The 23,396-nt window shown below is 49.5% G+C and overlaps 1 protein-coding gene across 1 annotated transcript in view; it reads right to left on the reverse strand.

Annotated features, from left to right (window-relative positions):
• Tmco4 (transmembrane and coiled-coil domains 4) overlaps nucleotides 1–14,478 on the reverse strand; it is a 78,930-nt gene extending 64,452 nt beyond the window's left edge. The window contains 2 exon segments of the mRNA XM_027951872.2: nucleotides 2,271–2,431; nucleotides 14,286–14,478. The gene's annotated coding sequence lies outside the window, so the exon portion shown is untranslated.
• Between the last annotated feature and the right edge of the window lie 8,918 nt (nucleotides 14,479–23,396).

A 23,396-nucleotide genomic window follows, 5' to 3' on the forward strand; every position in this document is an offset into this window, starting at 1 on the left:
AGGTCACTGAAAGCCACAAATCAACATTCCTTTTTACAGCAAGTAACCGTTTGCCAAGCACTTTCCAGTCCATTTAATTCTCACTAGTGCCAGGCAAGGGTGAGCAGGGCACAGACGAACATGATTTCCTCCTTCGAGTGAGGAACAGGCCCAGAGAGGTCAAGCCATTTTCCCAAAGTTACACAGTGAGAAATTGATGAGATCCAAATCAGCCTTCTGACTTTAGACCTCGAGTTCCTTCCTCTACGTGAGCGCAGCGATCTTTCCTTTCTATTTCCAGTGGAGACGCTGGAAGTCAACCTGCAAAACTGATTTCCAATGGCTCGGTCCAAGAAACTCAAGCCTGGGATAAAGTGTGGATTTCCCTGATTGGAGGATCAGCCCACAGCATGGTGGTGGAGAAAGGGGACACCATGAGCCACGTGCTGAGGCCACAATGAGTGTGACAGCAGCATAATGTCAGCACACTCAGCAATTTGCGCTCCCCTGAGCGACACCCCTGCATGGACCACCTAGGGCTGTGGTAATTGCACCAATTACCCAGAGGAGCCGGGGCTGGTGTTTTCTCAGGCTGGTGTCTGGGGAGCCCCATGTCAGTTCTTGGTTCAAGAAAAAAACAGCCTTCCATTGGAGAAGCATGACCTGGCTCGCTCAGGGGACACCGGGACATGCTTAGCACACAAAAAGCTCAGCTCAGGCTGAATCCATTCCACACACACTACACTCGAGGCCTCCCGCAATGCATTCCCCCACAGTAGCCCAAACGACCTTTCTGTCATATCTATTAGTCTAGCCACGCCCCTGCTTAGAGGCTGCCAAAGTCTTCCCAGCAGGACAGGCCTAGGAAACCTGCTCCGACTGGCCTCAGCTGCCCAGGCCTCCACCTCAGCCCCCCACGCCTGTCCAGTCACGCTGGCGGTCTTTCTGCTCTTCAGTGTGCAAGCTGGTCTCCTCCCCTGAGCCTCTGGCCTGCTGTTCCCTGACCTCCACATCTGGGCTCAGCCTGAAAGCTGTCTCCCCTGACAGGCCCTTCCTGACCCCCCAGCTAAAGCATCTCTGCCCCTCTGTGCCATCGCCCTGTTCTATGTGTTCCCCCAGCTTCCTGGGCAGCCTGGGGCACCGCAGGCGTCTGGCAGAGGCCTGTTGGAGGAACGGAGGGGAGAGCACGCCATGTGCAAGGCCTGGCCTGGCCTCGGGCGGGTCAGGGACCACTAACGCTGACCAGTCCCTGCTCTCCAGGGGCTTTTCTGGTGGGAGACAGGCAACAGCACACCAACACCTAGTGGAACAGGAAATTAGTCACTCGGTCACTGTCACAGAGGTGGGAAGTGGTGGAGGTGTGGCTGCAGGATCGGGGTCTCCACAGCCCCTGTGGACAAGGGAACATCAGGCAGGAAGAATCAGGGCGGGCGGGGCGGGGGGGACTGAAGTGCAGCCACAGGAGGCGGTGACCACTGCCTGCAGGGGCAGGGTGGCATTCCTTCCTGCCCAGGCCTCCAGGGGGATGGGGAGGTGGCCCTGGGTGGACGGAGGGAGGAGGGGGCTCCAGGGGAGATGACAGACCAGTGGGATAAACGCTGTGACCCAGGAGGTGGAGGGGCCCAGAGGGGCGCTCAGGCCCCACATTGGCTCCTGGGAAGGGGACAGGCAGCAGAGAGCCTGACAGGGCGGGGGGAGCAGGAAGGGTGTGTTCTGGGCAGAGGGGAAGCAGCAGCAGGACCCAGAGTGGAAGAAGCTGCGCTCTTGAAGAACCAAAAATATGTCCAGCACAACCAGGACGTGGACAGTGGACAGGCATGGAGGAGACAGGGAAGAAGGGGGCGTGCCCAGGGTCACGCCCTGGGGGCCCAGACACCCAGGCAAAGTGTTCAGACTTATCTGTGAAGGTGACAAGTTGTGCTGGGAACACAGGGCAGGTGGGCCCTCCAGGTCCTATTTCTACAACTTCCTGAGTCGATACTAATTTAAAAATAAAAGTTAAAAAAAAATAGTAGGATGTCTGTGCAGAATTTTACACATATTTTCTGAAAGTCGAAGTAAATCACCAATAAATACTTACCGCCGTGGCGAATTAACACATTATTAATTTAATAAACATGGCCTGGCGCCAGGCATCTTGCTACATGCTGGGGACGAAGACCAGAAGGACAGAGGACTTCCCTCCGGGAGCCAGCGAGGGACAGCACAGAGCAAACCCCCAAGCTCTGAAATAAGACACTTAAACAATGGCCAGGGGTCTGAAGGAGAAAGAAACCTTAAGAGATACTTACTGAGGTTTCGAGAAGCAACCGTGGGCCTCCCCTCTCTGTGAGTCCAAAGGCAGGCTGTTCAGCTTCTGGATGGTTCTTCAGAGAAAGGTGCAAATCGCCTTGGGGGAGCAAACCAGAAAAACCAGCCTGTGGGTCCATAGGGCGCCGGGCCTGGAGGAAACCTGCAGCAGAGGGAGCCGGTTAGCCTAGAGCCTGCCCTGCCGTCACCCCTCTGGGCCTCTGTCCCTGCGGGTCCCTCCATGGGGCCTTTCTCGGCAGGAAGCAGGCAGCCCCCACCCACCGACCATTCACCAAGTGCCAGAGCTGGGCCTCAACAGCGCACCTGGCTTAGCCTGGGCGCACAGATGTCATCCACACCTGTGTTCTGGTGCCCAGCTACGTGCCTACCAGAGAGGGTGCTCAGAAAACGCTGGTTATAGGAGTGAAGGCCCAGGGTGGCTCTCAGGTTTAAGCGAGCGTTAGATTTCCATGGCTGTCTCCCTGCAGGAACCCATTCCCACGCCAAACTTGTGATGGGAAGGTTAGGGGACCGACAGATGAGGATGTGGGAACACGAAGTTAAGAGATTAATTCCATACGATGGCCCCGCTGTGCTGACCCCATGTGCGCTCTTTTCAAGAAGCAACTGACTTGCAGCCCTGACTGGCCTAAGCGGACAGGATGTATGGCCCATTTCTCAGCAAACTATGTGCTCACTGCAGGAGAAATGCAGCCCCAAGGTCATGCTGATAGGAGGAAAACCCCGAGTTATCCTGAAGGAGACTTCTGTGACCAGTTCCTGAAACTCTGGGAGACAAGGGTGGTTCCTCCTAATCTTAAAATCTGTAGGAATGTATGGTTAAGAATCCAATTAGAGATAGGAAGGGCAGCAGAATAGAGTAGACATTATGATTGCTGTATGTATATACGTGACTCTAGGACCAGTGTGATTCTGCAATCTGTACAATCAGAAAAATGAGAACTTATACCCCAATTGTTTCAAATGTATGAATTGCCAAGATCATTGTAATGTCATGTGTAGCTAATTAAAAAAAAAATCCGATTAGAGGCTGGGCACAGTGGCATAGGCCTGTGATCCCAGCGGCTCAGGAGGCGGAGGCAGGAGGATCATAAGTTCAAAGCCAGCCTCAGCAATTTAGAGAGGCTGGCTAATCAACTCAGTGACACCCTGTCTCTAATTTAAAAACGGGCTGGGGATGTGGCTTAGTGGTCCAGTGCCCCTGAGTTCAATCCCCCCGGTACCCCCAAAAAAGAAAAAGAAAGAATCCAGTTAGAAACAGTCAGCATGGGCCAAGGTGACCTACAGTTGCCATGATAGTGGGGACTTGAAAGCCTGATGTCACCCTGCTGTCCGTCAAAAGTCAGAAGGCGGACCTGGACGGGACTCTCTGGAAACTTCTCTGGGATTCCCAATAAAAGTGGAGTGAGTGCAGGAGACGCATGTTGTCCCTCTCCTTTACGAGAGGAGCCACTCTGTCTTGTCCCCACCCAGGCACTGTGAGTGTCCCCTTTCCCCTGTCCCTTTATAAACTCATTCCCACTAATCTGAGGGACATGTCTGCAATCATTCTGATTTGATTGCAAGAATCAGGGTTTGAAGAAGGGGTCTTCGCGGTGCCTCAGTGTCTTGGAAGGTTCCATCTCCGTGACAGGAAGGGACACGCAACAAGGGCCAAGAGTCTGGAATTACCCAAGGGTGGCTCCAGGGCCCCAAACCAGGGTACCTCAAAACGACTACAGCATCCTCCCAAATCATCTCTGAAAGGTGATATCAGGGATATTTCTGTGTTTCTCACATTTTCTGCCATAAATACATATTGCTTCTGAACTCTCTAGAAAGTTATCTGGAATGTCTTTATCTGCAGGGAGGGAGCTAGGGGGACATGTTCCAGGATGCTGGCAGAGGAGGGAGGGAGGCTGGATTCTGGATTATTGTATTTTTTTCTGTATGTGTTTTTTATGTTTTGTGAATTTTCAAAAATTGAGTAATTATCAATTTTAAGATCAGAAAAAAAAAATTTTAAGTGACAATATTGTGTGCTGGACTGTCCCACAGTGGCTGGCGAGAATCAGCCCTGTGCCTCTCTTCCCAGCTGTGCTGGGTGGCGGTGGCAGTCTGAAATCGGCACAGTGGGCGCACACCACAGGACTGGCGAATGCTGCACGCCGGGGTTTGCTTTTATCCTAGAGAGGTGGCTTTCCAGCATGCCAGTATAATTCCTGTTTTACAGAGCAAAGAGGCCAGAGGGTGATACTTCCAAATGTTCACGATCATTGGCTCTTGGTGGCAGGGGCCGAGGGACTAGAGGTGATTGGTTTTTGTTTAATTTTTTTCTGTATTTTTTTGCATTTTCTGTCAAGCATTTAGTGGTGGCTTTTACAATGGAAAAAGATAATGAATTAAAAATAACCTTGCTTTTCCAAACCCTGAGGGGAGTGTTTTAGAAGGTCCTGGCCCATGTGGCCAGCCAAGCCCGGCCACTGAGGTTATGACACATGACCTGTTGTTAGTAACAAGAGTGGCCAGGTTGGAGGGAAAGATGGAGGCAGCTCTCAGCCGTCCATCATGGTGGATAGGGACAAGGGCACCAGCTCTATGGACTGTCTGGGTGGATGGGCTGAGCTGTGGGGGAGGGATGTGTCACCTGCACCGTGTGTGCTGGTCCCCGGGGGCCTCCACCCCTTAATCCGATCCAGGGGCCAGCCCAAAGTTAAGATGGCGTTCTTAAATGGGTCTGACAGGCCACACTGATTTGAGACTCTACTGGGTTCCTGTGGCTAGAAAAAGATCCCGCGGGTCTGGCCAGCAGGACCTCTGCAAGTCCAATGCGCACAGGCTGGTCCAGCAGCACCCAGGGGAGAAAGTCACTGATGGAAGGCGTGGACCCTCCCAGGGGTCTTGTCCCCACCCGGGCACTGTGAGGCCACCCAGGAACTCCACGAGGCTCACACTGGACCGGGGAGAGCACTGACTACAGGGAAACAATAGATCCAGAATGAGAACGGCCGTGCCCATGGCTGGACAGTACAGCCCAGACTGGGGTGGACGAGGAATGTTCTGGAACAGAACCGCCTCATTCTGTAGCTCTACAGTTACGACCTTTGTTTAGTGAGTCACATCCACCACCAAAGAAATCGCTGACCAAATCTTTTGTCAGTCCCGGGGGTGACATTCCACAACCCCTGACCTCACTCCAAAACTCCCGTGGAGGAACTCGGGGACAGACGCCGCGCTGTGGGCAACCAGCGGGATCTCTTTGCAGCAGATGAAAAATACTCAACTCAGCGTGGAGGAGGCAACCAAATAAAGTCAATATTGTCCTTGAAAAATCGCTGAAATTATGCTTAAGTCTGCCTGACCTAGGTCTTCAGAGGATCGCACGCAAGCATGAACTCGTTTTTCCAGCTGTGGCCTCCTCCACACCCCCCAGCAGTTGGTGCAGATCAAGGTCAAATGTGAATGGTCTGTGTGTGGCGAGGTAATGTTCCTCCTTCTCTCCTATTTCTGGTCACAGTTGAATTTTAACACAATTCTGCAGTGCGGTCAAATAACTAATAGAGAGACGGCTCCCGTGTCTTGGGCAGGTAGAAGATCAGTTGTTTCGAGGTAAGGATAAGGAAAAGCATTTAGCTAAAGAAATCTCAGCTGAAAATTGAAAAGAAAAATAACAAAACAAAAAGTCAGTTGTTTGAAAAAAAAATTAAAATTGATAAACCCTCAGCCATTGATAAACCCTTAACCTTCCTCTGCTAACAAAGAGGAGCAAGGAAACTCAAATTACTAACATCCATGATGAAAAAGGAACTATCACAACAGACACTACAGAAATACAGAACATAATTAGAAATTATTTTGAAAATTTGTACTCCAATAAAATAAAAAATATCGAAAGCATCGACAAATTTCTACAGTCATATGATTTGCCCAAATGGAATCAGGATGATATACACAAGTTAAACAGACCAATATCAAGCAATGAAATAGAAGACGCCATCAGAAGCCTACCAACCAAGAAAAGCCCAGGACCAGATGGATACACAGCTGAGTTCTGCAAGACCTTCAAAGAAGAACCAATACCAATACTCCTCAAATTATTCCATGAAATAGAAAAAGAGGGAGCACTTCCAAACTCATTCTATGAAGCCAATGTTACCGTGATTCCAAAATCAGACAAAGACACATCAAAGAAAGAAAACTTTGGACCAATATCTCTAATGAATGTAGATGCAAAAATTTTCAATAAAATTCTGGCAAATCAAATACAAAAACATTAAAAACCTAGTGTGTCACGGTCAAGTGAGTTTTATCCCAGGGATGCAAGATTGGTTCAACAAACGGAAATCAATAAATGTAATTCATCACATCAATAGACTTAAAAATAAGAATCATATGATCACCTCAATAGATGCAGAAAGAGCATTTGACAAAATACAGCACCCCTTTATGTTCAAAACACTAGAAAAACTAGGGATATCTCAATATTGTGACAGCTATCTATGCTAAGCTCAAGGCCAACATCATTCTAAATGGGGAAAAATTGGAAGCATTCCTTCTAAAAACTGGAACAAGACAGGGATGCCCTCTTTCACCACTTCTATTTAACATAGTTCTTGAAACTCTAGCCAGAGCCATTGGACAGACAAAAGAAGTTAAAGGGATATGGATAGGCAAAGAAGAACCCAAACCATCACTATTTGCTGACAACATGATCCTATACATAGAGGATACAAAAAAACTCCACCAGAAAACTTGTAGAACTAGTAAACGAATTCAGCAAAGTAGCAGGATATACAATCAACATCCTATTTACAATAGCCTCAAAAAAAAAAACCACTTGGGAATCAACTTTAATGAAAGAGGTGAAAGACCTCTACAATGAAAACCTCAGAATGCTAGAGAAAGAAATTAAAGAAAATCTTAGAAGATGGAAAGATCTCCCTTGTTTTCTTTTTTTTTCTGAGATGTCCTTTATTCCCATTTCACAGATAAGGAAATCAGGCTGGCTCTTCTGACAAGTGAAAGCACTGGGGTCTGACTAAGCAGTCACTGACAGAGAGCAGCCATCTTCTGGCTGGGAAAGGGGTTTGGTGGGATGCCCTGGGCAGCAGTCTCGGGGAGAATGAGTGAGACAGTGTAGAGACAGGAGGCATGGCAGAGAATTACACACAGGGATGGAACATCCTGTCCCTGCTGCCTAAGTGCCACTAGCCCCGCTTCATAATATACCTGCCATCACCCAGCTAGCAGATGGCACTGCTCCCTTGTTCTTACATAGGCAGAATTAATATTGTCAAAATGATCATACTAACAAAAGCACTACACAGATTTAATGCAATTCCAGTCAAAATCCCAATGGCATTCCCCACAGAAACAGAAAAAGCAGTCATGAAATTCATCTGGAAAAATAAGAGACCCAGAATAGTCAAAGCAATCCTTAGCAAGAAGAGCGAATCAGGTGGCATCACTATACCAGACCTTAAACTATATACTACAGAGCAATAGTAACAAAAACAGCATGGTACTGGCACCAAAATAGACTTGTAGACCAATGGTACAGAATAGAGGGCACAGAGACTAACCCACATAAATAGTTATCTCACACTATTTTGGACAAAGGCTCCAAAAACATACGTTGGAGAAAAGATAGCCTCTTCAACAAATGGTGCTAGGAAAACTGGAAATACTCATGCAGCAAAATGAAATTAAGCCCCTGTCTCTAACCATGCACAGAACTCAACTCAAAGTGGATCAAGGACCTAGAAATTAGACCAGAGACCCTGAGCTTAATGGAAGACAAAGTAGGCCCAAATCTTCATCATGTTGAATTAGGCCCTGACTTCCTTAACAAGACACCTATAGTGAAAGAAATAAAATCAACAATTAATAAATGAGATGGATTCAAACTGAAAAGCTTCTTCTCAGTACAAGAAGCCATCAGTGAGGTGAAGAGAGAGCCTACAGAATGGGAGCAAATCTTTACCACACGCACATCAGATAGAGCACTGTTCTCTAGGGTATATAAAGAACTCAAAAAACACCAAATAATCCAATCAATAAATGGGCCAAGAAGCTGAACAAACACTTCTCAGAAGAAGATATACAATCAATCAACAAATATATGAAAAAATGTTCAACATCTCTAGAAATTAGAGAAATGCAAATCAAAACTACTCTAAGATTTCATCTCACTCCAGTCAGAATGGCAGTTATCAAGAATACAGACGACAATAAGCATTGGCGAGGATGTGGGGAAAAAGGCACACTCACACGTTGCTGTTAGGACTGCAAATTTGTGCAACCAATATGGAAAGTAGTATGAGGATTCCTTGGAAAACTGGGAATGGAACCACCATTTGACCCAGCTATCCCACTCCTTGGTCTATACCCAAAGGACTTAAGAACAGCCTACTGCAGTGACGCAGCCACATCAATGTTTATAGCAGCACAGTTCACGAGAGCTAAATTGTGGATCCAACCTAGACAGCCTTCAATAGATGAATGGATAAAAAAAAAACTGTGGCATATATACACAATGGAATATTACTCAGCATTAACAGAGAATAAAATCATGGCATTTTCAGGTAAATGGATGGAGCTGGAGAATATAATGCTAAGTAAAGTAAACCAATCCCCAAAACCCAAAGGCCCCATGTTTTCTCTGATATGTGGATGCTGATCCATAATGGGGATGGGGGCAGGGAGCATGGGAGGAATGGAGGAACTTTGGATAGGGCGAAGGGGAAGGAGGGGAAGGGAGGGGGCATGGGGGTAGAAAGGATGGTAGAATGGCATGGACGTCATTACCCTAGGTACATGTATGAGGACATGAATGGTGTGACTCTATGTACAATGAAATGAAAAACGGTGCTCTACATGTGTACTATGAACTGAAATGCATTCTGCCGTCCTGCATAACAAATTAGAATAAATTGATAAATTAAAAAAAGAAATCCCAGCTGAGGTGCTGAGCTACAGTGCCGTCCTCAGGCCAGAAACCCTAGATGGGAGTTGGAAGGTAAAATACACACAGCACCGTAGGAGAGAAGCCCGCTCATCCCGCACTTCTATCTGGAAGTCAGGCGGGAAGCCAGATGTCAGTCAGCCAGGCGTCTCTGGAGGTCTCCGTGGCAACGGTTCCGGCCCAGAAGAACCCAGAGTTTTGGACAATCACACGGTACAAGCAGGAAAAGAGATGCTGACCCAGAAGGAGGGTTGTCACCTCACTTCAGCAGCCTGGGCAGTGGGCAGGAGGGTAGCACGGGACAGCGACCTGGCTGCTGACATCAGGGTGGATGCCCAGGCTGCCTTCTTCCCTGGGGCGCGCCTGGCACAGGCCACTGCAGCACTCCTGTGGGTCACACGGGGCCCCTCTCCGGTCCCCTGCCCTCAGCCCTCGTCATGCATCGTGTCACATCAGGGGAGTGCCATCTCAGACCACATCGGGCCACGCCCCTCTTCTGCTGCAAACCCCCCAGCGATCCTCTCACCCAGCCGAAGCCCTCGCCAAGGCAGCGGGGCCACGGCTGACCCCGTGAGCCCTGGCCCTCTCGTGCCTGTTCCAGCCACGGCACCCTGACCCCACTAGGCACGGGTATCACGGCCTATGCACTGGCTGCTCCCAGGTCACATGGAGAGTCCCTGCAGGACTTCACTAAGCCATTGGGCCCCCAGCTTCCTGTCCCACCCCTTGCCCATGGCTTTGCCGTGTCCCCACCACCTGTCACAGTCTGACCCATGAAACCATTTACTGGTCTTTGCTCATGGCTTATGACCTCTGCCCACTTACGTGTTCAAGGACAGCGGGCACTTAGGAACATTTGCTGAATGAAGGGTGGTTTCCACTTGAGATAACCGAAAAATTATCTAAGAGGCACATTTGCCAGGGGAAGAAGAGAGGGAATGATAGACTGTGACGATTGCTGGACCTATTGATTTTCAAACTGCTCTGTAGAGCTCCAGGGTCTTCTCTGATCCTGGGGGAAGAGAGGGGGTGTAGAGCCCCCGGCACCCACCCCCCTACCAATTACGACAGTGATCCTGCGACACCACTTCTGGATTCACTTTCAAAAGGACTGAAGGCAGGTGATCAAAAGGTATTCACCCACCACGTTCAGGCGGCAGGCACCAGGGCTGAGAGGCAGAGGCAGCCAGGTGCTTGTGGCTGTGAGTGGATACATAAAACGTGGCACAGACACAATGGAACATCATTCAACCCTGAAAAAGGCAGGGAATTCCAACCTGGTCTATTATGAGTGAGGACCTTATGAAATACACCAATGGAAAAAGACAGAACTGGCATGGTCGCACCAGGTCCAGTACCTAGAGTGATGGAATCCCCGAGGCAGACGGGAGAAAGGCGGCTATGGGGGGACAGGGACAGGGAGCAGGGGGCTGTCACTTAATGGGTTTAGAGTTTCAGGTCTGAAATCCAAGAGTTCTGGAGACCTGGAGCACAACGGGGTGAGTATCCTTAACACTGGGGAACTGCACACAGAAAACCCTTGTCCAGGTAAATTACATGGAACGTATTGTTATCACAATTAAAAAATCTTGGTGGCCGTTAGCCACCTGCTGTGTCTTTGAAGCTTTACCTCCTTTCCTTTCAGCAATCATTTGAGGGCAGGTGCTACTATCCCCATTTTACAGGTGGGGACAGAGAGGTCTTGAGGTCAAGGTCACTGGACAGGTAATGTGGTATTTAAACCTGAGCCTGGGTCTTAGCCTGAGGCAGCCACCTTGAGTCCCCTGGCACTTGCTTTGTTTTGGTCAAGTTTACATCCTGGGGTGGCCCCAAAGACTTCAAACACCATTTGAAAACCAGTAAATTTGATGAATCTCCCTGGTCCCAGCTGTCCCCTGGCTCACACGCCTCTCCTTGGCCAGCCCAGCATGGTAGTGATGGCCTTGTGGGTGGCCTTCCAGCTACCCTCAGCCCAAGCGCACTCCGTGGCTCCAGCCCATGCGGGGTCCCTATGTCCAAGTGGCACCTATTCTCATGATCCTATTTGGAAGAGACAGCTGTCCCCATTGTGTATGGGACAAAACTGAAGCTCACCAAAGTGGAGGTCCCACCGCTGACAAGTGGCAGTCCCCCCATGCGCGTGCTAGGCCTGTGTGACTCAGACCTCAAGTTCTTCCTCACTTCACTGAGGGGGCTTGTGGTGCCTTGGATTGTCCAGCTGGCCCTGGGACAGCACCTGTCAGAGAAGGTGCTCAGTCCCTGGGTGCTGAGTGAATCAATGCCGCACCATCACGCCTGAGAAATGGCTCCCCGTAGTTTTTTGAAGGACAGTAGTTTTATATAAAGACAGGTCCCCGCTCCCCGCAGATGGGTTTCATCCCTGAGCATCTACTTAGCAAACTCAAACCCATTCCTGGAAGTCACGGGCTGGTGTCCAAGGGACAGCCAGACATCAATCCCAGCAATGAATGTAAAATTCCACCCTGGGTTCAACCTCTTCAGATCTTCCTGCACTAGTGGCCTGGGTCATTTGCACTGTAAATTTGGGTTGAGCTAAAATCTAAGGAATGAGGAGGTGTTTATTGGGAAAAAAGATAAGGAGAATCCCCTGTGAAGGCAGGACAGAGAGTGCTGTTGGTAAGTGCTCGGAGGTGGGCTGGAGGCGGTGGCCAGGCATGAGTGCAGGCCTTATGGTCCATGTTACAGGACTTTGCTCTTTTCTTCTAAGTAATCAGGAAGCCACGTGGGGTTTTAGGCACTAGGTGGCACAGCCACACAGGTCTGGCTGCCAGGTACAGAGCAGCTAAGGGGGGGGGGTGGATTCCCATTGCAGCCCCTGCTGTCTGTGGTGACACATTCAAGACAGGAAGACCCGCCCCGCCCCCGCATCTGCAGTTTACAACACAGCAGTGTTTACAAAACAGCCAGGAGGAATGAAAGGCCTTGATAATCCACCACCAAATGACATTCCTCAGGTCCCTTATGTGCCATATCTGTAAGCCCTGTGGTACCCTGCCCCTGACCAGAGAGATGGTTTCAGGCTTAAAAGAAATTCTCTGGGTTCCAACATTCATGGGAAGCACCGAATGAGTTGTGGCAACCCAAGTGGTCAACTGCGCCCACCCCACCACTCTGGGGACCTTGGGTCTAAAGTCGTTCCCAGAGCACCAGACACTGCCCTGTGCCTTTGGTGCGTTTAGGTCCTTTGATCCTCAGGACAACCTTGCGGACAGGTGTTTTACAAATGAGGTTCCTGATGCGCTCCAGAGAGGTCGTCTTGCTTAAGACAGGAGCTGAGCCTGCCTGTCTGCGGCTGAACCAGGCTGCAGGGTGACAGTGCTGAAATGCGGCGGAGTGGGGGGGGGGATGGGTGTCCGTTTCTGGAGCCAGGAGGGAGCTCGGCCTCCTCACCTGGAACTCAGCCACCCCCACCTCTGCCTCTAACGTTTCTTTCCTGGGAGCAGCAACAGGTAATCGAGTCACCCAAGTCTCTAAAGAAATACACCCTTGCTTAGGCCAGAGGTGTCGCTCAGAGGCAGGGCACCTGCTTAGGGTGCACACGGCCCTCAGCTCCATCCCCATCACAAGAAAGAAAGAGGGGAAGAAAGGAATATGCCACACACCTTGCTTACATCTGACAGAGGCCACACTTTGCCCTGAGCGCCGTCATTTACAAAGCATCTTGATGTTAGGAAGTATTATGATCCCCATTGTATAAGAAAACAGAGATCCAGAGAGGTATAGGAAGATACCCAAGGTCACACAGCTCGGAGGTGGCAGCACCAGATCTGCAGCTCAAGTCTCCAAGCCCTGTAGTGCTCCCTTTGGACCACTCTCCACTCACTCCCCCACCCTCCAAATCTCTGGGGAGGGGGAAAGCTCAGGCTGGTAGAAGCAGCTGGAAAAAGACCTTTGAAGGCCTAAGGCTCAGAGGGCTTGATGCTGTTCTACCACCCCTGAGGGAGGCTCCATCTCCTGCCCTCTTTGTATAACCCTCTTTAGTTGGGAAGGTTCCCATGGTCTCTCCTCTCTGCCCAGCTGTCCCTCCCCAGAATGAAGGGAGGTGTTTTATCTCACCCTCTGGAGTGTGCTCCTGAGCACAGGACTCGTTTTGTTCATGCCATATCCTAAGTGCCTAAGCAGTGCACAAACTGATACATAGTAGGTACTCAATAAATATCTGGTGAATGAATGAAGGAATGGATGTCCTGGAAGTTTAAAGCGTTTTCCTGTTTTCTGCAGTGTAATGAATACTTCAGGCAAAGAGAAGCAAAACATTCCCAAGAGACAGTAGTCTCTAGACCGAGACCGGGATAGCCAGGCTCTACCAACTAGTGTGCCTTCAGGGGAGGGCACTGACTGGACACTGGACAGACCAGTTCTGTGCCCAACCGTGGCTCAAGCTCTGGAGCAGGTAAGCCGGGTTCTTATCCTCGTCTCTATCTTAGTCGCGTGGTCCTGGAGAAATCGCTTTTCTTTCCCTGACTCAGTTTACCCAGCTATAAAATGCAAAGTCAGTAACAGTCATTTCCCTCCTTCATATAACTGCAGGCCACGGGGCGAGAAGCCACGCCCCCTGATACTGGGGACCTGGGCATTTCTCCAGGCTCCCCGGACCCTCTTGGAATTCTCGGTTTGGGGTCCGCTGTGAGCCCAGGGGCTGCACCAGCGGCCTCGCTCCCCAGGGCGCCGAGGGGCCGGCGAGGTCAGAGAAGCCCAGCAACGGCGTGACCTTGTGTGGGCCCCTTCCTCCCGCGCCCAGCCCAGCCACGTGCATTCATCCAGGGGGCGGTTGGGTGACCCCTAAAGGATCGGCAGGGCGCTGGGTCGCCTGGGGACGCCTGGGTGTTCGGCGGGGCTCAGTTTCCCCACCTGCCACCCGCCAGATTTCTAAGGGCACTTCCGGCTCCGAAAGCCAAGCGGTCCCGGCAGTAGCGTCCCCGCGGGGCGGTCAGGGCGCTGGAGCGCGGCCGCGGGCTGCGGGTCGGGTGCCGGGAAGGGCGCGGGGCAAAGGCTGGGCCGGGCGGGCGGGCGGCGGCGCGGGTGCGCTTACCTGGGGGCGGCGGCGGCGACGGCAAAGGCCGCCGGCTCCTCCTGGCTCCTCCCCGGCCCGCCCTCGCCCGTCCCAGTCGCCCCGCGCCGGCCGGTCCCGTACGATCCCGTCCTGTCGCCTGCGCAGCCACCCGGGTCGGCAGCGGGGACGCGCGTCGGGAGCGCGGCCTCCGGGCTCGGTTTGCCCAAGACGGTCCCCACCCGCCACCCGCCGCGACAGGGGTGCAGCCTCAGGAAGTGACGGGCCAACCCGCCGCGCGCGGTCTGTGCGCTGGGCGTTCGCCCTGCAGGAAGCGGGACGGCGGGCTCCGGAGAAGGGCTTCAGGGGTGCGCCCCGCGGAAACTGCTGCACAGGGGCTCGGGTCCGAGGGAGAGGGGAGGGCCCCGGAGCGACTCGGATGGAAAACTTGAGCAATGCATTGGGTGAAATGACAGACTCAGCCGTCCCACCCATGTAGACCGCACTGCGAGTTTGCAAAGTAGTGAGACACCCGCGATCGCCCTGATTCTACTTTCGGTTTCTCCCACGCTAGTTTGGTCCAGTCTCAAGGCCTTTGCACCCGGAGTTCCTGTGCCTGGGACTCTGCCCCCAGACCTCTTCTCCCGGTTTGTTTCTGACTTTCCAGTCCTTCAAGCATTTCCTTGACTACCCAGCACAGTCAGTCACTGAACAAATGTTTACTAAGCACCTACTATGTGCCAGGCACTGTTGTAAAGACAGTGAAATCACACAGCAGGTTACCAGTCCTGATGTCTTTTAATCATACCATTTATCCTCTATGAAATTATTTTGTTCATTTTCCTGTTGGCTAGTTTATGGTCTGCCATAAATTCTAGAATTTAAAGGCCCCAGGCTGGAGGTCTCCACTGCCCCCTCCCTTGTTCTGTGCCCAGCCCCAGGGATTATGCTGGGCACTTGGTAGAGGGACTGGTGGCCCTAGCAGTCTGGTGGATTTTCATCACACCAGTTCTACAAGAGGGGAAATTGAGGCTCAGGTCCAGACAGAGCTAATGAGGACCAGAGAAGGAACATGAGTCATCACGGCCTCAAGTCTGTTGATCTCTCTCCTGGTGAAGACAGACTGGGATTGTGAGTGGGAAGGATTCCAGGCTTCCATCTCCTTATCCACCCTGGCCAATCAGAACCAAGAGGGACAGCTAGACAGTTATTGTGAGGGCCAAATGACCAGTGATCTGTAGGCTTCAAGGGCATGATGCTTTGGGCCTTGTTAAAATTGCATAATCAGCTGGTGTCATGGTGCACCCCTGCAATCCCAGCTACATGGGAGGCTGGGGCAGTAGGATCACAAGTTTCAAGCTGCTGAGCAACATAGTGAGGCCCTGTCTCCAAACAAACAAACAGATAAAATAACACTAGAGCTGGGGATGTAGCTCAGTGGTGGAGTACCCTGGGTTCCACCCCAATGCCACACACACAAAAGATGAAATAATAACCATATTGATGTGGGTTACAGCAGAGCGAATTCTAGCCACCCCTTCTTGGCTCAGTCTGGTGGCCCCCACAGCACCTTGGCTTTGTGGGACCAGGTACTTCTCTGCAAGAAGGCTTTGCCCTGCTCCTAATTTGTTAAGAGACCTCATGTCAAACAAACTTGCCTTTGGACACTGGATCTAGTTAGATCCATTTCCGGCACCTGCCCCTCATCCCCGTCACCCCCATTGCACATAATTCCATAATCAAGGATAAGGGTGGGAAGGATGAAAAAAGCATGATTAGCCCTTTTGGTTATGCCTTTGAGGGATTTGTTTTTTAAGTTTATTATTGCACATGGCAGGATTTAGTTTCCTCCTCAACCTTTAAGTGTCGTCGTGAGGACTCACGAGCTTGAACAGTGTGTGGTATATTGGAAGCACAATAAACATTAGCTGCAATTTCTCTCTGTAAAAGATACTTCTAATAAGATGTTTTCTTATCATCTCCACGCAAAGGAATAGGAAGGGGGTTGTGTTGGAGCTGGAAGCCTTTTTGTTTTTTTAAAGACCTATTTATTTATTTATTTATGGTACTGGGAATTGATTCCAGGGGTGCTTTACCAGTCAGCTACAGCCCAGTCCTTTCTGTGTTACTCTTGAAACAGGGTCTTGCTTAATTGCCAAGGCTGGCCTTGAACTTGCAATCCTCCTGCCTCCATTTCTGGGTCTCTGGGATTACAGGCATATGCCACCAAGCACAGCAAGGGAAACTTTTGAATTAACCATTGACTAATTTACCAGGATTTATTGAGTTGCTGGCAGGGTTCTAGGCATGGGGCATACAGTACAGGAAGGAATCAAAGCTCTGTTTTTTTTTTTTTTTTTTTTTTTGCAGGGAGCACCGGGGATTGAACTCAGGGGCACTCAACCACTGAGCCACGTTTCCAACCTTATTTGTATTTTATTTAGAGACGGGGTCTTACGGAGTTGTTTAGCACTTCAACATTGCTGAGGCTGGCTTTGAACTCTTGATCTTCCTGCCTCAGCCTCCTTAGCCACTGGGATTAGGGGTGTGCACCATTACGCCCAGCCTGAGGCTGGCTTTGAACTTGAGCTCCTCCTGTCAGCTTCCCAAGCTGCTGGGATTCCTGGCACACACCACTGTGCCTGACTCCAAAGCTCTCTCTCTTTTTTTTTTTTTCCAGTAAAATCATGGAGCTTACATTCTGGTTTAGGAGATGGGGAGAGGAGAGATGGGTGATGGGACAGAAATTAATTTAGCAGGTAGTGATCAGGGTTATAAAGCAAAGCAGCGAGGAGTGGCCAGGGAAGGGTGACCCAGAGTTGAGGGGTAACACATGGGTTATGGGGGGCAGAACTTCCCAGGTGGACCCGCCAACTGCAGAGGCGTTGAGCTGGGAGTACGGTGGAGTGTAGGATGAGAGCAGACTGGAGAGGTAGCCGGGGCCAAATCCCTGTATGTTAGTCAGCTCTCCGTCACTGTGACAACATTCCTGAGAAATTCAGGTTATAAGAAGGAAAGGTTTATTTTGGCTCACAGGTGTTGAGGTTTTAGTCCATGGCAACTTGGCCCTGCTGCTTTGGGCCTGAGGAGGTGGGAAAAGAGGAAGAGAAAGAGGGAGGGGAGAAGAAGAGAAGGAGAAACAGTGCAACATCCTCTTTGGAGTACCCAGCCACATGAGTGACCTCACTTGTTTTCCATTAGGCCCCATCTGCCAATAGTTCCAAAGGTTGGGGACCAAGCCTTCATCAACACATGGGCTTCTTGGGGACATTCAAGATGCAAGCTGGTAGCATGAGCTTTTTAAAAATGCTGTTGTTTGGGTTTAGGGATGCCAGATATAGCAAATAAAAATATGTTATTCTTGAATTTCAGTTATACATGAATGCTTTTTAATATGCGTATATTTCAAAATTGTATTTGATACACTTACACTAAAAAAAATTTACTCATTGTGTTTCTGAAATTCAAATATATTTCATCTGGTGGCCCTACATGGACCCCATCCCAAGAAATTCTGATTCTATTGGTCTGGGATCAGGCCAGGCATAGGTCCTGGTTATATGGCCCACTGGGATATTTCTAAATTTTGACCTTGGGTTAGGAACTATGATTGTAGCATCTTATCTAATCTGAGAGGCTATGGTTGCAGAATTGTAGAGGGCTTGGGCAGTGAAATGACATGATCTCACCTTTTTTTTTTTTTTGTACTGGGAATTGAACCCAGGGGTGCTTTACCACTGAGCCACATCCCCAGTCCTTTTTATTTTTATTTTTTTTTTATTTTGAGACAGGGTCTCACTAAGTTGCTTAGGGCCTCACTAAATCGCTGAGGCTAGCTTTGAATTTGAGATCCTCCTGTTTTAGCCTCCTGAGCTGCTGGGATTATTTGGCTGCCCATAGGGAAATCAGAGGGACAAAAGTGGACAGTGGCAGCTGGTTAGGAAGGTGTTGCGATAGTCCAGGCTAGGGAAGGACCTGTATTTGTTGGGGACCTACTCTGTATGGGCTAGGCCCAATAAAAGTCTATAACGGAGTCATAGGCTACTGGGCCGTCTCCCACCAGACCCACCAATTTAGAATTTCTTAAAAGTGTGGAGGTCTAGGAATTTTTACTGTTTAACAAAGACCCTATTAGTGAGTCTGATGATCCATCGGGTTTAGAACGACTAAGTGATTGGATTTAATTCTCCTAGAATTAAATCATAGAAATAACCATGAATACTGTTTAGGAGCACTGCCCTTGGGACTGGCTATATGCGCTTTCCGGACATACTTTGTTTATATCACTTAATTCGATGCAGTACCTGATGTCATTAGCCCCAGTTCTTAGGAAGGAACTGAGGCATGGAGGAGTTAAATAATGTGGTTGGGATCACTGAGCTTCAGAGCTGGGATTTGAACCCAAGCCTGACTCATTCTGCAATCCCGCCTTCCTGCAGACCTAAATACCAACACAAGTTTAAAGACAGCTTAGTGGCAGATAATGGATCCCCAGTGGAAGAAGCTTCCTTTGCTGCATCCTGTTAATGTCTGTCCTGGGGCTTGGGCTGACCTGAATATTTGTTGAATGGAACTGAATTTGTGGTGACGTCACTGAAGGTAGCCCTATATCCCTTCCCAAAGAGTGTCCCCAGGACGCTGTTGTGCTAAACCTCAGGTTGAATGGTCCAGAAGGATGTTTATGGTCACTTCTTTTCCCATGACATTCAGAAAAAAGCAGGGCTCTCCTGGGGGGGGGGGGGGACTGGACATTCCTGTGGAGGAAGGCCAGGTAGAGGGTGTCGCAGGCACGTAGGTTACCATGGATGTTGTGTTGCTGAGCAACCTCTAGTTTGTGTCTCTAAGGCATCTGTGATCCAAAGAACTGAGCAGCTCTTTGTTAATTGAACCATCAACTGGAGTGGGCAGGGGTAGTGGCAGAGGTCGGGAGTCAAAGTCATTTGGTTCATATTCCCCCCATAATTCTCATGCGTGAGGCAGGCTTTTGTAGTTTGCTGCCTTATCTCTTTAGATAGAGGTATGGAAGATGACCTCTACCAGCTCCTTATTTAAGAGCGCTTTGCGCTTGTCCCCGATCTGATATTTTGTAATGTGTGGGACCCATATCACTGGGGCATAGAGATACTTTTGGTTGGTGTGTGCACGTGCGTCAAATCACCTTGAAGAAAGTTATGAGAAAGTTATATATATCCTTGAATGCTTGTGCTGTTGAGAATAACCAAATCTTTAATGCTTTTTCAACATTTGTTAATCTTTTTAATGAAATGGAAACTGGTCTTAACCCTGAACCTTCAGCCATCTAGAATAGGGACTTAATAATGGTATTTGTTGACTTAGCAAATTTTGTCGTGGGGAAGGATTTTAGATTGACAGGAAAGTTGCAAAGACAGTCCAGACAGTTCTTGTCTGAGAATTGTTTGTCCTTCACCCTGTTTCCCACAATTTAGCATCTTACATAACCTTAACTATGATACAGGTGGCACCTGGTACAGGACTGTTGGTTAAAGCACATACTAACTTACCAGTTTCCCCACTCCTGTGTTCATGGTCCCGGAATCCAATGTAGGATCCGCCTTGCATTTAGTGTTAATTATTACCAGCATTGATTTCATTTTATATATTTGATTACTTTCTATAGTAGCAAATGATCCCGGTTTTTTATTTATGGCAATGATGTCAATGATGCATCTCCTTTGAAAACACTAAGCCAAATAAAATGACATGCTTTTAAAAAAAGAAAAGAAAAACAAAACAAAATAAGGAGAAGAAAATCAAAAGTAAAAGTGGTATACAAATGTGGTCAAACATTCCCAATTTCCTCTGGGTTGGCTTTGCTTGTAGGAAAAATCCTCCCACGAGGGAGAAGATGGTCACCAGTCAGAATTTTCTCCCCAGCCATTAGAATGGACATTTCCAGTAGAATGGTCAGTGGCTGCCTATGAAATGCTGACTACATTTTAATGACTGATGTTTTACCAAACATAAAACCCAGAGGTGACGGGTTCTGGAATCAGTCAACACCTCGAGGACTTCAGGGGGACCTGAGCTCCTCTCACCTTTCGGCATCCTCAGCACGACAGCTATTGTCCTTCACTGGACCATGCTGGGGCTCCAAGGTGGCGTCCTCAGCTCTAAGCCTCAGATCCTTCAGCCGTTGTGTGCAAAAACAGGAAGGAAGAAAGAAAAGGAGGCTTTCCCTTGAGCATTTGCCCAGGGGTTTCTCTCCCATGGTCAGGGAAAAAATATTTCCTAGAAACCCCCTTGCTGGGATCCCATGACTGGGTCCCATGGCCACCCTTGGCTGCAAAGGAGTCTGGGAAAGCAAAGATCTGGACATGGGGATTGGTTAGACCCTGGCGGGTGGGTACAGGCCTGTTCTAAGCTCTGTGAAACTCCAGGAGAGTACAAAATGACTAATTAAATATATCCTAACCCCCTCCCTGAAAAATATACCTCAGAACCACCTGGAAGACTAGGCTTAAATTAAGACTCCTTCGATGATTGGCGGTACGGTGGCAGGGTGTGGCCCCCCTTCTTTCTCTCCCCATCCTCAGCTCCACGTGGGGTCTCACACACAGACATGCGGATGCTCCAGCCTCCAAACACTTGCCTCTTGGCCACTCCAGGACCCCTGGAGGAGAGTGAGTTAGGCCGCAGGTGGGCTTGGGGATGACTGCACAGGAATTTGGGGGTACCAGGTACCCAGAGCTCGGCTTTGCCATAACGAATGAATCGTTTTAAGCAAAGGCTGAAACACTTCCTCCGGCCATTTGAGAAGAGGTTCCAATCATGAATCAGGGCCACAAGGTGAGTTGAGAAAGTGGCTATGGGGGCGAGACAAGTAGGCTCCCACAGCCTTCTGTCCCAGACACCCGGTCAGCCAGGAAGCGACAGCCCAACTGGACAGCCCCTTTTCCTGTCTCTTCATTCTTCTAGGGCCTAGGTTTCAATAGCGACTCTGTTCTCATCCTTTCTGCAAGAGCGCTCTAGAACTCAGCCCCATCTCTCTGTCTCTGTCTTCCCCCTCCTGTCTTGACGTCCTATGATCTCAGTGCTCCAACATGCATGCTCTCCTGAATTCCCCCAGCAGCCCTGTGACATGCTCACTGGAACCTGCTTCACGGTGAAGAACGTGAGGCCCAGATGGGGCATCTGGTGAGTGGTGAGGCTGAACTTCAAGCCCAGCGGGGAGGAGGGAAACGCATGTGATGGAGCTGGAGTTTGTCTCCCGTGCCCTGGACTCCTCCCCATCCTTAGGACCTTGCCCGAGGACCTGAGCAGAGACGTACGCCTCCATCTGTGGACCTGCCCTGAAAGTCAGCTCTCCTCCACCATCAAGGCTGGGATTCTGCTGGTTGTCACCATGAACAGCCCCAAGAAACCATGCCCCCCAGGGCCAAGGATCGATGATGAAGGCAGTTCATTCGTCAGGACTTGGATTCTCATCGGCAGTATCTTGAATCCTCACGGAGGCCCCAGGAGGTGTCTGCTACCCTCTCCGCTTTATAGACCAGGGACAAAGGCTCTGAGGAAGTTCCTCAACTTCCTCCTCTCCCTGGGCCGGAGCTCACCTGGACTCTGGGCCACTTCTTTGGTTTCTTCCTCTCCTATCCTCTTGCAGCACTGCCCATTTCCTAGGCGGATACTGGCCTCTGGTGCCCTCTGTCCTCCAGGGGCCAGAAGATGGTTGGAACCAGCTGGGCTTTGAAGGGGGTACCCTGGTTGGGGACTTACCATGTGCAGGAAGTCTGGCAGGAGATTGGCTATTCTAGGGCCCTTCTGATCCTTGCAAGGTGAGGTCCAGGGCAGTAAAGTAGCTTGCTTAGGGCAAACATGGGGCAGGTGGGGTGTCAGGCCTGGGACTTCAATGTTCCTGCCAGCTGGCTCCCTGCCAGGGAGGTGGGTGCCTGCTGTAAATGTGTACAGGAGGGCTGTCCTCCTTTTATCAGTCTCCTTCCTTTTCGTTAGCACAGACAACAGATTCTGGAATTCTCTAGCCTCTCTGAGCGTCTGGCACCAGGAAATTGGAGGTTCCTGAGTTCTCCATGGAATCAGTCTCTCCCAAGCTCTCAAGCGGGGTCCGGGATCTTAGTTGTTCTGGAGCTTCCTACAAAGGAGACCGTGCAACGAGGCAGAAAGAGCTCTGGTACTGACTGTGTAACCTTAGGGAGGGGAATTGCCCTCTCCGATCCTCAGAGTGTGATAATGATGACCCCTATTCATAAGCTCTGGTGGAGGTTTTGTTGCTGCGCCCCTCCCCTGACTCAGGCAATGGCAAGGCCCTACTGAGGTGGATGGCGCAAGGCGTCCATCCTCTGGAAGAGCACAGTATGTTTCCGGGAATGGGCTGGTTTGTTTCTGTATTCCTTTAATAAGTATAGTTGCGGCTTCTCATAGGACCATTAAGTATGCAGGAAAAATCATGACTTTCCCAATTAATGCAACTACTTCTAAAGAATAAATCTGTTTGCTCTAAATGCAATGATTCAGCTGTGGAACGTAAACTGTTAATGTTTAATGAAAAACTCCCTGTATTCCTGTCAAGGAAGTTTTTGAGAAATTAAATTAAAATCTAGAGAAGAAGAATTAATGTTAAGAAGACAGATTAGTGCTTAGTACTGGGCAACTTGTTCTTGTTCCTGTGCATAATGGTTTGTGCTCTTACTCTTGTTTGATTAAAATTAATAGCCTCTTTTTTCAAGTTAACCATTTGCCGTAACCATGGCACCGGTTCTAGACAGTAAGTCAAGAAAGAATAGTCAAGGTATAGGCCAATAGTCTGGGAAATTTCTAACTATTATTAAAAGTTAACTAAGCAGAAACAGCTCAAAGCAAAACGTGAACTGAAAGGAAAAATGCTTGCTTATGCATAAGCCAAAATACATTCTTCTATTCTAATTGTAGCTACGTAATACTTTGTTTCTTTGAATAATGATTCCTGTTTTGTAACCACAAAGTACCTGTGAGCCTGCCAAAATGAAAAGTATATATGATTAATTTCACAAGTAAAGATTGGGATTCAGCACCTTCACTTTGGTGTCTGTGTTGTTTCTTCACCCCCCTTTCGCCGAATCTCACCATCCGTTCATCTCCTGAGACCCCCTGTTGGAGCTGGACTCCGACATTTTGTCTTGGTGAAGGACTCAAGAACTG

Source organism: Marmota flaviventris, chromosome 10 (assembly GCF_047511675.1).
Source record: "Marmota flaviventris isolate mMarFla1 chromosome 10, mMarFla1.hap1, whole genome shotgun sequence".
NCBI lineage: Eukaryota > Metazoa > Chordata > Mammalia > Rodentia > Sciuridae > Marmota > Marmota flaviventris.